Genomic DNA, 14,099 nt, shown 5'->3' with positions numbered 1-14,099 from the left:
AAATTAAACTCTGAACCCTGAATAAGACAAGTCAGCAGTAAGCAGTTAGAAATTCAAAGAGAGTAGTAAGAAATAATGATAATAGTATAAAGTAAATAAAAAAGTTTATCAAAACACATCCCAGGTATTTTGAAAGGGTCAAAACAGTAATTTTATTTTTAACTGAGCTCTTGGCAGTCAGTAGACTTGGAATGCTCTAATACAGTGTCCAGAATCCTCACATGGAAGCCAGTTACATCTCTGTTTGTGCTCAGTCTGGTGAACAGGCTTCCCAAATCATGGTGTTCCTTCTGCCTGAGTCAGGAGCGTGTATTAAAAAATGTAAACCAGCAGCACATTCATCTGTACACAATGAAGGGAGACTGGAAATGTTCCTGAGTGTGGCCCAGCCAGGAGAGTCAGAGGAGTGGAATAACTGGAATATTCTGTATATTTTTTGTCTACATTGCTAGACTCTTACCCAGCATGAGAGATGATTAGTGAGAGGCTAATTGGCCTGTTAAACAAACATATTTAGAAATGTATAAAGATCCATATCTCAGGAATGATGCAGATCTGAAACCCTTCTCACACAGCAGTGGGAAATGGATTCCAGCACTCCAGGGGCAGTGTGCCAGGCTCCCTCTGCTGCCTCGGACATGCTGAGCCCAGGCTGGAGCTCTCCACAATCCGGGCACCTCAGAGAAAGCTGCAGGGATGAAACATCTCCGGGCTCCAGGAGAGGAGGAGCTGGCCCAGCCTTGCCCGGGGGGCAGAGCCTTCTCCCCCTGAGGGATCCCAGATGGAGCAGCAAGCACACAATTGCTGGAAGTGAGAAGGCAGGAGTAGGATGGACTGCACAGGATCTCCCTTCTCCTGCAGCTGGGCTCAGGGCTGATTGCCATCTCTGGGGAAACATCACTCCCGTGTGGAGGTGGCTTTTGGAGCTGCAGTGAGAGCAGGCTGTGTTGAAGTGAGGGGAGAACGACCATCCTGTGATGCATCGGACTCAATTTATTGATCGATCAGCCAGTTTAAATAATAGTGTTAACGAACTTCATGCATATTCCAAAATCCAGGTTCATGATAGGCTAACAGAGAAAACTCTAACCACACCTTTTGTTTTACAATACCGTTAATTGTTTACACAAAATAAAACCAGTGTTCCCACTGTGATATGCAAGGTTCCCAAAACTTCCATATCTGTTCCCAGGGTGCCATCTTTTCCCAGAGAAGGTGTTTCACTTGTTATGGGAAGGCTGCCTGAGAACCTTATTGTTTATACAATGATGCCTGAGAGAGTCTAATTGTTTATAGAAGTCAGGCTGGGAACTGCTTTGGAACTGCTTCACAACTACCTGTTACTTTTCTCTCAATTGCATGGCTTCATGGCCTTTTTCTTCAAGCCATGCCTGAACTAAACTCTCCACAAGGCTGTGTTTAGGCTGGAGTTTGGAGTCCCACCCTGCTGAGTGCAGACAATGGAGCTGCTCAGAAAATTGTTTCTGAGGGGTTTTTTGGGAAGAAGAAAGTGGATGAGGTCAGAGAGATTCAGGGTTATATCTAAGAGTGCACAGGTTGTAAAGTGAAGAACTGAAAAAACAAAAATCTTAGAAGGAGTCTGGGTAAGGGGAAATGTCACAATCCAGTTACTTAGAGTTGGATTATGTTGAATTTGCCCTGTTTTGAACAATATTCCTGCTTCCTGAAAATGCAGCTGTGGGAGAGCAGAATTAGGGTACAGGACCACCAAAGCTCCAGCATTTCCAAGTTTGAAATGGTAGGAAAAGCTGTAGATAATGACCATTTATATATCACTTGTTTGTGGGTGCTGGATGCACAACTGAAGGGTTTTGTCAATGGCTGTAGTTTTTCAGTCAGTCACAGGGAGCAGTTTGGTCTCCTGCAGGTGGAAAACAGGACATTTGTCACAGTGCCAGCCATGGCCAGTGACCATTGTGGTGCTGCTGCTCCTCCCCAGCTCCAAGGGGCTGCTCAGGGTTTTTATTTCCATATTTCCATAGCACCTCTGAGCTCCCCTTGGCTTTTGGTGTTTGAGCACCTGGAGGAATCATGCCAGTCTTTCCTCGTGACTGTGAATGGGGTTTTGGCAGTTCTGGCAGGTGATAGTCTACAAAAGTGAATTTCTTTTTGTGTGGCCTCTCCTCTCCCAGAGTTCCCCTGTGTGCTGCAAGGCAGAAATCTTTCATTATGGAGTATTTAATTTTTCAAATGACTGCTGCCACTGGATCAGTCAATAGTCTGTGTTAGTTGAACTCTGCTGCTGAATCTGAGCTTTCCTATTGAAAAACTAGAAAACAAAATATTTTTTTTTTAATCCACATTTACTAAATGAATCTTAATGATTTGTGCAAGTTGTTACTATGAGTCCTTTGATTATTATTGCTGGTGGAAAAGCAATTACATTGGAAAACCAACTAAAAGTCAATTGTGAGATTAAAATCTGCAGTTCTAGATCTTTTCCTTGATTTATTTTTGGTAGTGGGTGATTTATTATTGAGAGTGAGACAAGGATATAGGAATTCCTCCTTGTTAGTCCCTGCCTAGCAGCTGTTTGAATCTTATGGCACTAAAAAGTTCCTACAGATGCTTTGGGGCTTGGAAAAACATCCCAGGTGAAGTGAATGTGTAAGAACCTGATGGTTCATTTGATACGTGGCCATACAGGGTAGCAGCTCATTTAGGGGACCTCTTCTCCCATTTTAATTCAACCAGGAAATGCTCACTCAGCTGCACAAATAGGAATATCCATCTGTACACCTATGATGGGATCAGATTAATTAAGGTAAAAGAGGTGAATTAACTTCAGTTTTAAAGGCTGCCATGAATTGCTCAGTAATAATTTAATCCTATTTTACACAGGTAGAAGGCACCATGTAACTAACATGTTAAACTACAAATTTCTGATCCAACATGAGTTTTGAGGGTTTTTTATTTTGTTTTCAGCATTGTTAAGGAGCTTAGCTAAGTAGCTTTACAAAGGTAGAAGGTTTGAAAGCTTTATTGAATATTTTTTAATGCTTAGTTTTAGCCTTAGGACTATTTCTAACTATAACCTGAATAATCTCTCTGTTTGTCTAAATGGTAATTCTGATAAATTTAACATGAATCAAAGGTACTGTGGGATGGAAAGATTTCTGGAAGGTTGCTCAGAAAATAAATAAGTTTGGTTTTAATTGCACAGGTTAATATGAAACTGCCTTTTTGGTTTGCAAACAGAAAGTGATCATGTGCATTTGCCTGGGAATGAAGATCCATCCCTCCATCCATCCCTCCCTCTGCCAGGGTGTTTGTGAACAGTCAAAATGTTTATCAGGGAGGGTTTTTGTATTTCCAATTTCACTGTAAGGTAATAAGTGCTTTCCAGGGAAATCCAGAGCTGTGGGCTGCATTCATTCACAGCCAGCACACCCCATTCCCTCCATGCTCCTGGACAGGTTCCAGCTTGGATGTGAAGCTCTTGGTGGGAAATTTCAAGTCTGTAGCAGGAAGGTTCTCTGGGGGTGACACAGAGCTGGTTCTGGAGCTGTACAAATAAGCTCAATATTCAAATGCACAGTCCCTCTGAGATGCCACAATAAGGGAGAAAATAGAATTAATACAAGTGTTGCCAATCCATTACTGTCCTGAGAGCAGGAAATCAGCCCTGCTCTCTGCCACAAGTGATTTTATGGAAGTCTGGGAGACTTCCTTGCTGGGCACCAGGCTCTGTCTGGTGCTTCAAAGAATTGTGACTTGCACTCAGGCTGTGACAATGTGGGATTGCATTTCTGGAGATTGGAATTGGGGTTTGCCTGCTTCCTTTTGACATCTCTCTGGTGACAGCCGAGGGCCAGCAGTGTTTGCAAAAGAGATAATGGTAGGCTCAGGGCTCTTCTCCTTGAGGAAATGCAGATTTTAGTCACTGATAATTAAAAATTACAATTACTGTGTGATCTTGGGTGTGGTTTGGAGCTTTTTCCCTCTTAAACTGAGAAATTTCTTAAAGCATTTCACTGGAAATTGGAACTAGATGGAGAAACATGGTGCTGGTTAAATTGTGGAGAGGGTGAAGCACAGGATTGTGGAACCTTTGGATGAAGTTCTGCTTTGTTGCAATTACTCCTGTGGGCATCACAGGAACAAACATGGTGCAGTGGTAAGCCCAGAGTCTTGGGGATAAATAATTTATTGAAAGTATCCTAACATGAGTGTTCTGGTGTTTAAATATCTTGAATGAGAAGAGAATCATGTGCTTTTTCAGTCACTCCCTTCACTAAAGTTGTAAAACAGAAAAATCCAAATGCACTTACAGCCAAGGTCATTTCTTACACACTCAGGAGAGAGATTTGAAGTGGAGTCAAGGAAATACTGAACTGGGATTGTTGAGCCTGTTCTCCTGCCAGGAGTGCAGACCTTGAAGCAGGAATAAGAATTAGGATTGCCAGGAGCAAACACTGACCTTTCAACACTTGGGGAGCTGGAAGTTGGCAGATCACAGGGCAGTTCCAAAGCAGAGTTCCCAGCCTGTTCAAGCCCATTTTGATGAAAAATGGGATGTCAGAGGCAGAGGGGACATTTATCTTGCTGCAAAGAACCATTCACACAATGATTATCTTGATTTTATTTTCACAGGAACATATGTTTCATGTTTAATTGTCAACACCTTCCTTAAGTCTCTGCTTCCCACCATAACTGAAGTATGAAAAATCAGTGGGAATGCAGTGAAGGAAAGAAGTGGGGTTGGAATAAAACCTTGGCACAGTTGGCCACATGTAGAACATTTTTTAGAGCATTAACAGGGGTGAAAAATGTGGCCAGTAATCCATAGGGGGGAAGGGGCAGAGGAATTTGGCTTTAATTTCATTTTTAGTGGGAAGAAGAAATTAATTTGAATGAGAAATTGATCAGACACAGTTGGATCCTCTTGCAGAAATATTGCCATTGATTTCTGGAGGAATGGGATGTGCCACCTTGTGTGCCTGTGGCTGGGCTTTCCTCTTGGTACAGAGTAACTCACTGACACTCCAAAAAACCCCAACCCAAACAAGACCCACCACAAATAAACAAAATCTACTTCACTGCATGGAGAATAAATTAGCTTTTAAATCTCTAATATGATTGTTATGGAGCCATGGAGGTTGAGGAAAGATTCTGAAATTTTGCTGTTCAGACAACTCCACACTGTTCAGTAGTGGCAATGGTTAATTCATTTTCTAAAGATCACTTAGATACATGGGGCTGAAACTTTGTGATTTATTTTGAGCTCTGAGGAATATAATGTGAAAGCCTATTCAGGTTTTACTGGCTGGCCAGAGCCTGCAGTCAGTTTAATGAGACACAGCTAAATTTACCATGATAAAGTGCTGCTTCGTGCACAAAATAGATGCTGTGGTCCTGTGCTGGTGATTGATGATTTATTGCCTTCAAAACTGTTGAACCAATGTGCAGAATTAATTTTGAGTGGATTATTCATTGTTTTTATCCCTTGAAATCTTGTATGATTGATACACAATTTAAAAGAAAAAAAACCAAACTCAAAAATGAACTATGAGAGATTTTAAGGTGATGCATTTCAGAACACCCCCGTTTTCCCCTGAGATGTTTTACAAACCTAATGCACAGCAGTTTTGTGCTGCAGAAGATGTTTATAGCTCACTTTATTTGGTTCCTTATCAAATTCCAGGTTTTCCTCTGTAAAGCTCTCCAGGGACTGAGTGAAGCTGCCGTGTGTGGATGATCCTGTGCGTGGTCCTTCATCCCTGGGCTGATCCCAGCTGACAGCCCTCCCTTTGGAGCCCCAGGCACTGGGAGATGCCCACAGCAGGGGAATTGTCAGCTCCCAGTCTTGTAGCTGCTTTAACCCTTTAACTTCTGGGGAGAGAAACCAGCTCTGGCAGAGGATTCGGAAAACTGAGAGGAGAATCCAGGAGATGGAGAGGGGAGAGGTGTTAGAGGCAAGGAAAAGGATTAAATGTGCTGTGGTTGTGTCCCTGTGACAAGCACACCACAACACAGAGTTTTGGGGTTTATTCTGATTTATCTTTCTAAAGATAAATCTATCTGATTTATCAAGCAAGCCTTGGCTCTGCCTCTGGCACTATGGGGATTTGGAAAATCCTGTGCTGCTCCCCCAGTGGGTTCCTTACACTCAGGGCTTTGTAAAATCCCCATTTCTGTACTGGTCTGTCCTGGGGGTCTCATTTGGGCCATGCTGGGTCTGTAAGCTGAGCTCTGGTGGGTCCTGCTGGAGCAGGGAGCAGCTCAGCTCAGCAGTGTCAGCCTCCAGGGCTGTTCTGTCTGCTGCTGCAACCATCAGCTGTGCTTCCCACATCCAGGGACTTGGGCAACACAGGATTTGCTCTGACAGGCTCCACAGCAGCTAAATGTTGGACTCAGGTGGAATTTTGTGGTCTTTAAGCAGTTTTGGTCCTTGCCTTGATGACTTTGCTTTGGGAGAGGTTGTTTCATAATCCTCCTTTAGGCTCCTGTGCAGGTTTGGAGTGACACAAGGGCTCAGCAATGCCTTAGCTGACAAAAGCAAAGGCTCTGTGTTTCATTTAATCCTTTATTTATTTAAAAGGAAAGAAGCTGTACTTTTGCAAGCAAGGCTCTTCTCAGCATCTGAAAGCTGAGCAGGGTCAGTCTGGATCATTACCTGGATTTTTAACCTCTGGAAAGAACACAGGTGAGCTTGTGGTGGAAAAACCATTGTCTTTGAGTCAGTCATAAATACTGAGAGGGTAAAGGTTGAAATATTAAACTGAGATTCTTTCTACTTGCTCTTTGAAATACCAAGAGCTTGAAAGTTTTCCCAATGCTCTCTGCAAACATTGGTGTGGAATTATCATTCAGTTTTTGTCAGGAGCTGCTGTGCAGTGCTGCCCTGGGCTCCAAGCAAACACAGCCTGTATCCCCCTCTCCTCTGAGTCCTGAAGCTGATTTGTGTTCCCTTCTCTCATCACAGCACCTATTTATGCTCTTTATCACAACCATCCTTACATCCTCTCTTTGGCCCCTGTCCCTGCTGCTCTGCTGGTGGTTTGGTGGATAAAATAGATTTAATTATAATCAACAATGCCTGCTGAGGGTGGCATGGTGCAGGACTATGTCAAGAAGAATCATTTAATGCTGGGGAAAAATCATCCCTTCTCTGACCTGTTTTATCTCTTGGAAATTCTGTTTCCCTTATGCTTCCCTACACATCTTAAGAAATTTCATTGCTAAAGAACTTTATGATCTCTAAGTCAGTTTTTTAGCCTTCATCTTTGAGTAAATAAGTATCAGGTGACTGTGCTGCTCAGACTTGGAGCTGCTCACAACTCCTCTCTCCATTACAGACACCAGGCCCTGAAGTGCAGCAATCCAGGGAATATTCTGTTGGGTAAAAATCAATCATCATATTCTTTCTACATCTCCTGTTTTGTTATCTGTCACCTTGAATTCATCAGAATGATCCATGTTTGGGTTTTCATCTGTAAATCTGGCCAGACTGTCTGACAAACAACTGTGGCCATGAGACACTTTCCTTAAAGGGCTCTTGGCACTCAGTTCTCACCCCTGGACAAAGTGTGAGAAAATGAAAGATGTTGTGGGAGACATGGGATTGTTTTCAAGGACTAAGTTTTATGCTTAAGGTAGTCATAGAAGAGTGCTTTCAAATTATTGATATCTGGAATGTGAAATCATCAAACTTCTACAATGGAAAAATCTTTTTGTATTGGAGAAATGTATCTGAGGTCAAAAATAATTTTGTCTCCTTCAGCAGCCAAACCTCTGTGGGTTCTTTGTAGCTCTCTGAAATGCTCCTCATGTGGCTGGGCTGGTGCTGGGTGCTCCTCCCTGGGCAGGACAGAACAAACCTGCCCAAGCTTAGCCTCTTTGCTGTTCCTCTGGAAGAGGCTTCCCTCTTCTCCTCAAGGTGTTCTGCCTTATTCCAGGTGCTCAAGGCATGAGCTTTGAGCACTTCTCAGCCTTGCCTTTGCTTGCAGTGGTCAAACACATTTTACTGATTTCTTTTGCAAATGCTGCTTCAGTTTCTCTTCTGTATCCATGGTGTACTTCTCATGTTCCTTTCAACAGAAATAAGAAACCTTTCTATTATTATTATGAGTAATGGGGAAATCAGCATAGTTCTGGATCCCATTGTAAGTTTAAAACCCCTTTTGGGTGCTGTCAGAAGAGACACCACAGTTTGTTCCTATCCTTGAGACAGGAGCCCGTGTCTATCAAAGTCCTGATGGGTGATGATCAAGCTCCTCTTGCTCGGGAATGTGAGATGTGGCTGACCAAACAGTTGGCAGGCTGGGTTTATTTTTATGTCAGAGAGATGCTGTGTGTTTCAGTGCTGGTAGTGTCCCTTCCCTGGATATTTAGCAAACAAAAATGGTTCCTCAAGGTAAGAAAAAGGGTAAAACAGCCTTTGGCCAAGAACAGCATATGCATCAAAAATGCTGCTTTTTGGAATATAGTTAATTAATAGAATTAAAACTCCTAAAAAGCTGGGTGTTGTCAGCAAGGAATGAGAGATAATCTTGAAACAGGATCAAACTTTGAGATAGAAAACACTGAAGGGTTCATAGCCTACTTCGATGCCTTTAAAGCAAAGAAAGGAGATTGACTGTACTTCCTAAAGCCACAGGTATCATTCCAGCTGCTGGTTCTGGAAATTCAGATGACTTCAGCTTTGTGATTCTGATTAAATGTTGACAAACTTCTCTCTCTTCCTGATACACTTGCAGAAACTTTGTCCTGATGTCCCAGGGCAGAATTTGGATTTGATGCCTCCCTGAGGATAAATTACACTTGGTATTACATGCTCACTTTGCACTGCATGCTTCAGTTTAGCTTTTCCTGATTGAAAGACAAAAAAATGGCAAAAAAAAAAAAACAACAAACCAGTAGTGAAGGAATGAATATCTGATATTGGGAATCCAGAACAAATCTGAACCAACTCTGAGTGTGTGTAGTTCCTCTGTACCTGCTGTGGTGAAAGGTTTGTGTTTAATTCAGAGGGAACAGAAATGAAACTCTTGTACATGAATGAAACAAAAACCCCCAAATGTTTGCCTGACTAATGAGCAAGGCAATTTGTTTAATGGTGTGATTTGTTTCTTATTTATTTTAATATTCTTTTCCTTAGAGAAAGCAAACTGAACTCCTTCCCCAGCTGAGATTTTGCAGGTGGGCAGTGTCAGCAGGAATGAGGAGTCTCAGGACAGGAGGATGGGGAAAAGGGCACTGGGTGGTTTCTAGGCAGTATTCCTTACACTTAATGCCATCAGTGGCTAAAACAATAAGCAGCTTTGGTGTCAAGTTTTGGAGATTTTGTACCAGAGCCAAGAAAAGGGAGAAAGGCAGGAAGCCCTGGAATGTGCTGAGGGTGCTTGTGTCTGGTAGGACACATAAATAGCAACTGTTTCAAAGGGAAAGTAGAGGTGGCAGAGCAGCAGAGCCCTGAATTGCTGTCAGGGCTGCTTTGGGTTGTGCTGAGTGTGCAGACCCTGGGAACATGTTCTGTGTCAGAGCAGGAGAGGACAGCTCTGCTTAGGAGATGCCTCAGCTTTCTGCTTTTCTATTCTTCAGGTTCTATTCTGCTTTAGTGTGTAAGTCTGGGCTTCATATTAGGGGATGTGAGCTCTCTCCACAGAATAGGGAGGCAGAACAATTCCTGGGGACCAAGGACAGCCAATCCAGATCTCAGGCCCAAGAGCACAAACAATGTGGACTTAGAGAGTTTCTAGAAAACAAGCAGGATGGGACTTCATAACCCAAAGCTCTAATTGGACAGGTAACTCCAATGTGCAAATGGACCAAAACTTATAAAAGTGTGAGGCCCAGTGACCTGTTGTCCATTTTGTGGCCATTTGGGGTTGTGCTGCCCCAGGATCTATTCGAGGCCTCTTAATAAATCCCTACTTTTTTTTTTACCTCCACCCAGTCTCTGCTCTGGGCCAGCCTTCACAAGGCATTGAGGAGTCCTGGCCTTGGAGGGGTGGGCTGGGGCTGCCTCAGCTTGCCTAAGCAGCATCTTGATGAAATCAAGGAAGACTGAATTTGTTTAAAGTTTTGAAGTGGAAAGGAAATAATAATGATGCTTTTCTTGAGGCCAGTTCTTTTTTCAGACATTTCTTCACTTCTGTCCTCAGTAAGAGTAGGCTCTGACTGCAGGAGCTGCTTTAATCTGATTTAGTAACAGCTGGAATACAGAGATTTTTTTTTTTTTTGTTTAGCTGTTTATGCATCTTAATACATCTTGTTCCTTTCACTTTATTTCTCCCCAAAAGAGTTTTAACAAATGCAAAGACACTGTAATGAGGAGGGAAGAAAATGACTCCTGACCACAGAGCTGTAGAAATTAAATCCCTCCTTTCTTTTTCCTTCTCTCTTGCTAGAGAAGGACCTTGTGGATGTGACTCCATGCAACCAGCCCCCTGCAGCCACAGGGGATGGGAAATGGTTTGTGTGGGTGTTCCAAATCACCAGATAAAAGAATAAAAATGGAACAGATGAGATGCCAAACCCTTAACTAATTTAAGGTGGCATAATGCAAAGGGCTTCTGACTGATGGAGAATTTGGCTTCATTTTTAGATCTTCAAGGCATTTCATACATGACATCAAATAATGACAGCTCTTCTGAAAGCTGCAAAGATTTGGATAGTGGCCACCCCAGTGATGCAGAAGTTTTTCTTTTCCATCTTCCTTCCATCCCCTGACTTTATTGCTTAATAAAATAGTTCATTTTACCTGGCAAGCTCAGCCAGTGTATTTTATGAAATTCATGATATGGACTTGTCTAAAGCTGTGCTCTACACAGTGGATCTGGTTACCAGGTGCAGCAGAACTCCAAAAATGAGATTAATTAGGCTCTGGAGGGAGTTTTCTGGGTCTGACCATTCAGCTTTGGGGTTCCAAGTGAAGGAATTCAAGCTCCATACCATACTTCATGGGTTCTTTTATTTAGAAGTAAACAGCTCAGCTGGGATCTCTTAGCCTGGTATGAAATTCCAGCCTGATGGTTTTCTGATAAATAGTCTGTCTCCTGGCCTTTGCTGGAGCTCTAGGAAGAAATGCAAGCTGCATGTAAAGCTGCAAGCAGAATAAGCTGTATTTCACTTTTATTTAGCAGCAGTTATTTTTATTCTGCTCAGACATTAACCCTGCTAATTTTCCCTTTTGTTTCCTTAAAGGCTTAAAACTAAAGCTTATCAAAAGACAACAGGTTTTCCAATATTTCCTGGGAAGGTAAAGGAAAAGTCCAATGAAGAGGCATCAGTTAAAACAGGATATCCATCATTTTACATCTGGTGGGCTGGGTATGTTGCTCCTGTTTGAGCCTCTCTCAGCTGCAGCTTGGGCTCTGTAGGGGTGTGGGTGGGCAGAGCAGTTTTGTGTCAACTTCAAACAGGTGAGGATGTGGTGCACATGGGGTTAAACACCTCTGACTCACAAGAGCATCTCTATTGCTCTGTGTTTGATTTGTACCTGAAAATGTGTCTAACAGGTATGTGGGCTTGTATAAACCCTGGCTGTGAGGTGGTCCTTACTCTGAGTTTGAAATAATTTCATTAAAGCAAAGGAAGCGAATGCCTTCATATGCGTGTAGAGTAAATCTCTTTTCCTCTAATTTTATCTCTGTGCATTTTGCTCTTCACTAAGTGCAGGAGGAGGTCCCCAGCCCTGTTCCCTGGGCTCTTGCTGAACCAGTGTGAGACCAACCAGGGAAATAAATGCCTCCAAGTTCCCCCAGAAAGTGGTTTTTGCTGTCAACGAGGTATTGAAGGATTGACCTTGCAGAGGAGTGGGAGCTGCTGGTCCCTCCCTGCTGAGTGCTGCTGCTGTTGTCTCCTGTGGGCTGCACTGGGGGAGCACTGGCTTTAGCTGGGCAGGAACCCTGCTCCTCACCTGGAGTGTGCCATCAGAAACCCAGGTATTTATAGCAGGGCACCCCTGTGGGAAGGGCTGCTGTTGGATTTGGGACACTTCAGTTCCATATTTAGCTCTGGTACCTCCAGTGCAACCTCACATTCTGCCTGCTCATTTTCCCTAGCTTGCTCACAGCTCATGCCACATGTCACTTCTTTTTGCCTCTAGACAACTGCTGCCATATGTCTGGGGCTTCCAAACCAAGGAGAATGAAAGAACTTTCAGGCAAGCGATGAGATTAAATTGACACAGTGCAGGACTGGAGCTGAAAGTGTTAGACTGCTGCCGTGCCTTCTCAAATGCCCTTTTAGCAGCTGAGAAAATCTGCCTTAAAATGGCTGGGACATGAGAAGAGAGTGACATTTAAAGGGGAACAAAGGGAGCATCCACAGAATTCATAACCAGGTGTGAGTGAGATCAGAAGAAAGCCCCAGGTAAAGCAGTGATTGACCAGAGGTTTCTCCCAGAGGAGCTCTCAAATATCTATTCTTCTGTCACTATTTTAGCAAAAGATTCAAATGTCTCTGGGAGTAAAACCACACTCTGGATGGTGTTTGCTTTAGAAGTGAGTCATGCTTGGGAAAACAAACTTACTCAAGATGCATCCCAAAGCAAAACAAACTTATTTGAGATCAGCTTACTTGAATATCATAAATTAGTCCAATTCCACTAGAATTTGATATCAATTAACCTAAATACAAATGTATGTGTTTTATATAAGCTTCATTGTTAATAATAAGTGAAACTCTGGTCATCTCCTCCCTGGAGACAAAAAAAATAATTAATTGGTCAGGGATAACTGGAAAAGACTTTAATCTCTGAGGAGAGGCAGGGGGGAAAGTGAAAATATATAAACAATGAGTAACTGCAAAAGACAGATTGAAGCTTCATTTTACTTCAAAAAGATATTGGAGAAGGTCTATGAAGTGCAGTATCAGGAAATTCAAAAGAAATGAAAGAAATGAAGATGTTGTTTGAACATATAAATAAAATTTGATACTTAGAAGTGGCTGTCAACTCATGAGTGACAGAGCACTGGTTGCAGCTCAGCATGCCAGATCCTGTGTGCTCCAACATCAACTTGAGTGGACCATTTAAATGAAGCTTCATTTCATTCTCAAGTCCTACCCCATCAATTGTTGGTAATTTTTTGATAGATCAGGCACAGAGCTGTGCTTGTTTGGAGGTGATCCCTCTGTGCAGAGTCTGCCTGCATTGGCAGTGCAGCTACAGGTTGTGTGCCTGGTTTGGCTTGTGCTCCTGAGGATGCTGTGATTTTAAACACTCTGCCTGGGTATAATTAAGGGAATTTGCAGGTAGAAATTTGTTTGGGCTGGATGTGCAGATGTAGCAGCACGCAGATTGCATTCTAAAGAAACACACATAGCTCTGTGTCAGAGTGGGGCTGAGCAGTCAGGGAAGAGGCTGGGCAGAAATAAAATATGAACCAAAGGAGGAGCCCTCCAGCAGTGCCTGTGAATGAGAGCAAGGACATCCTTCCTAGAAATGCACCAGCATCAAGAGGAGAGAGCCACAGGACTGTGGAGTCTTGTCTTTTTTTTTTTTTTTTTGTTAGGGTTGGGATTAAATGTGTGAGCCTGTATTTCTTGTTTGAACTTAGATGTTTTAGTTCTATTCAAACTACACACTCATCATCTTAGTTCTATCATTTAATTTTGGAAGTCTTTATGGCCTCTGATCAAATGCAGTGTTTTCTTGGGGGTCAGTGCCTCTCAGCACAGACAGTCTGAAATTCTCAGTAACCAGGGTTCTAACACAGCACCAGAAAGGAAGCAGTGCAGGATGTACAACCCCATCTATTTTTACACAATCTATTTTACACTTGTCTTCCACTCCCCTACCTTCTCACCAGCCTTAATTTGTTTTATCTAAGTGAATAGATTGAAATGAAAAATTAAATTAAAAGGGACCAAGTCAACAATTTTGCCTTGCAACTTCCTGCAGGGTATGGATTTGGGCCATTTGAAGGAATTTAAATTCTTGACCAGAAGCAGGTGAAAGGTTGGTGTTTTGTCTGTCATTTTGCTGGAAGTGTAATAAACCCCAGGTAACAGACATGGATGTTATTGAAGTGCTGCTCAATTCTTTTAAATTACACAACTGCCAAATTATAAACAAACTCCATGGAACACAAGGAGTTCTTATGAATTTTATCTTTCATTTTGCCATGCTC

The 14,099-nt window shown here is 42.6% G+C and overlaps 1 protein-coding gene across 2 annotated transcripts in view; it reads left to right on the top strand.

The window, feature by feature from the left end:
- The window catches only part of CCDC85A (coiled-coil domain containing 85A), a 162,556-nt gene that overhangs the window by 110,224 nt on the left and 38,233 nt on the right, over window positions 1-14,099 (top strand). The gene's annotated exons all lie outside the window — the stretch shown is intronic.

This window comes from Ammospiza caudacuta, chromosome 3 (genome assembly GCF_027887145.1).
Source record: "Ammospiza caudacuta isolate bAmmCau1 chromosome 3, bAmmCau1.pri, whole genome shotgun sequence".
Classification (NCBI taxonomy): Eukaryota; Metazoa; Chordata; class Aves; order Passeriformes; family Passerellidae; genus Ammospiza; species Ammospiza caudacuta.
The sequence above is the reverse complement of the archived record's forward strand: the minus strand, read 5'-3'. Positions and strand labels throughout refer to the sequence as shown.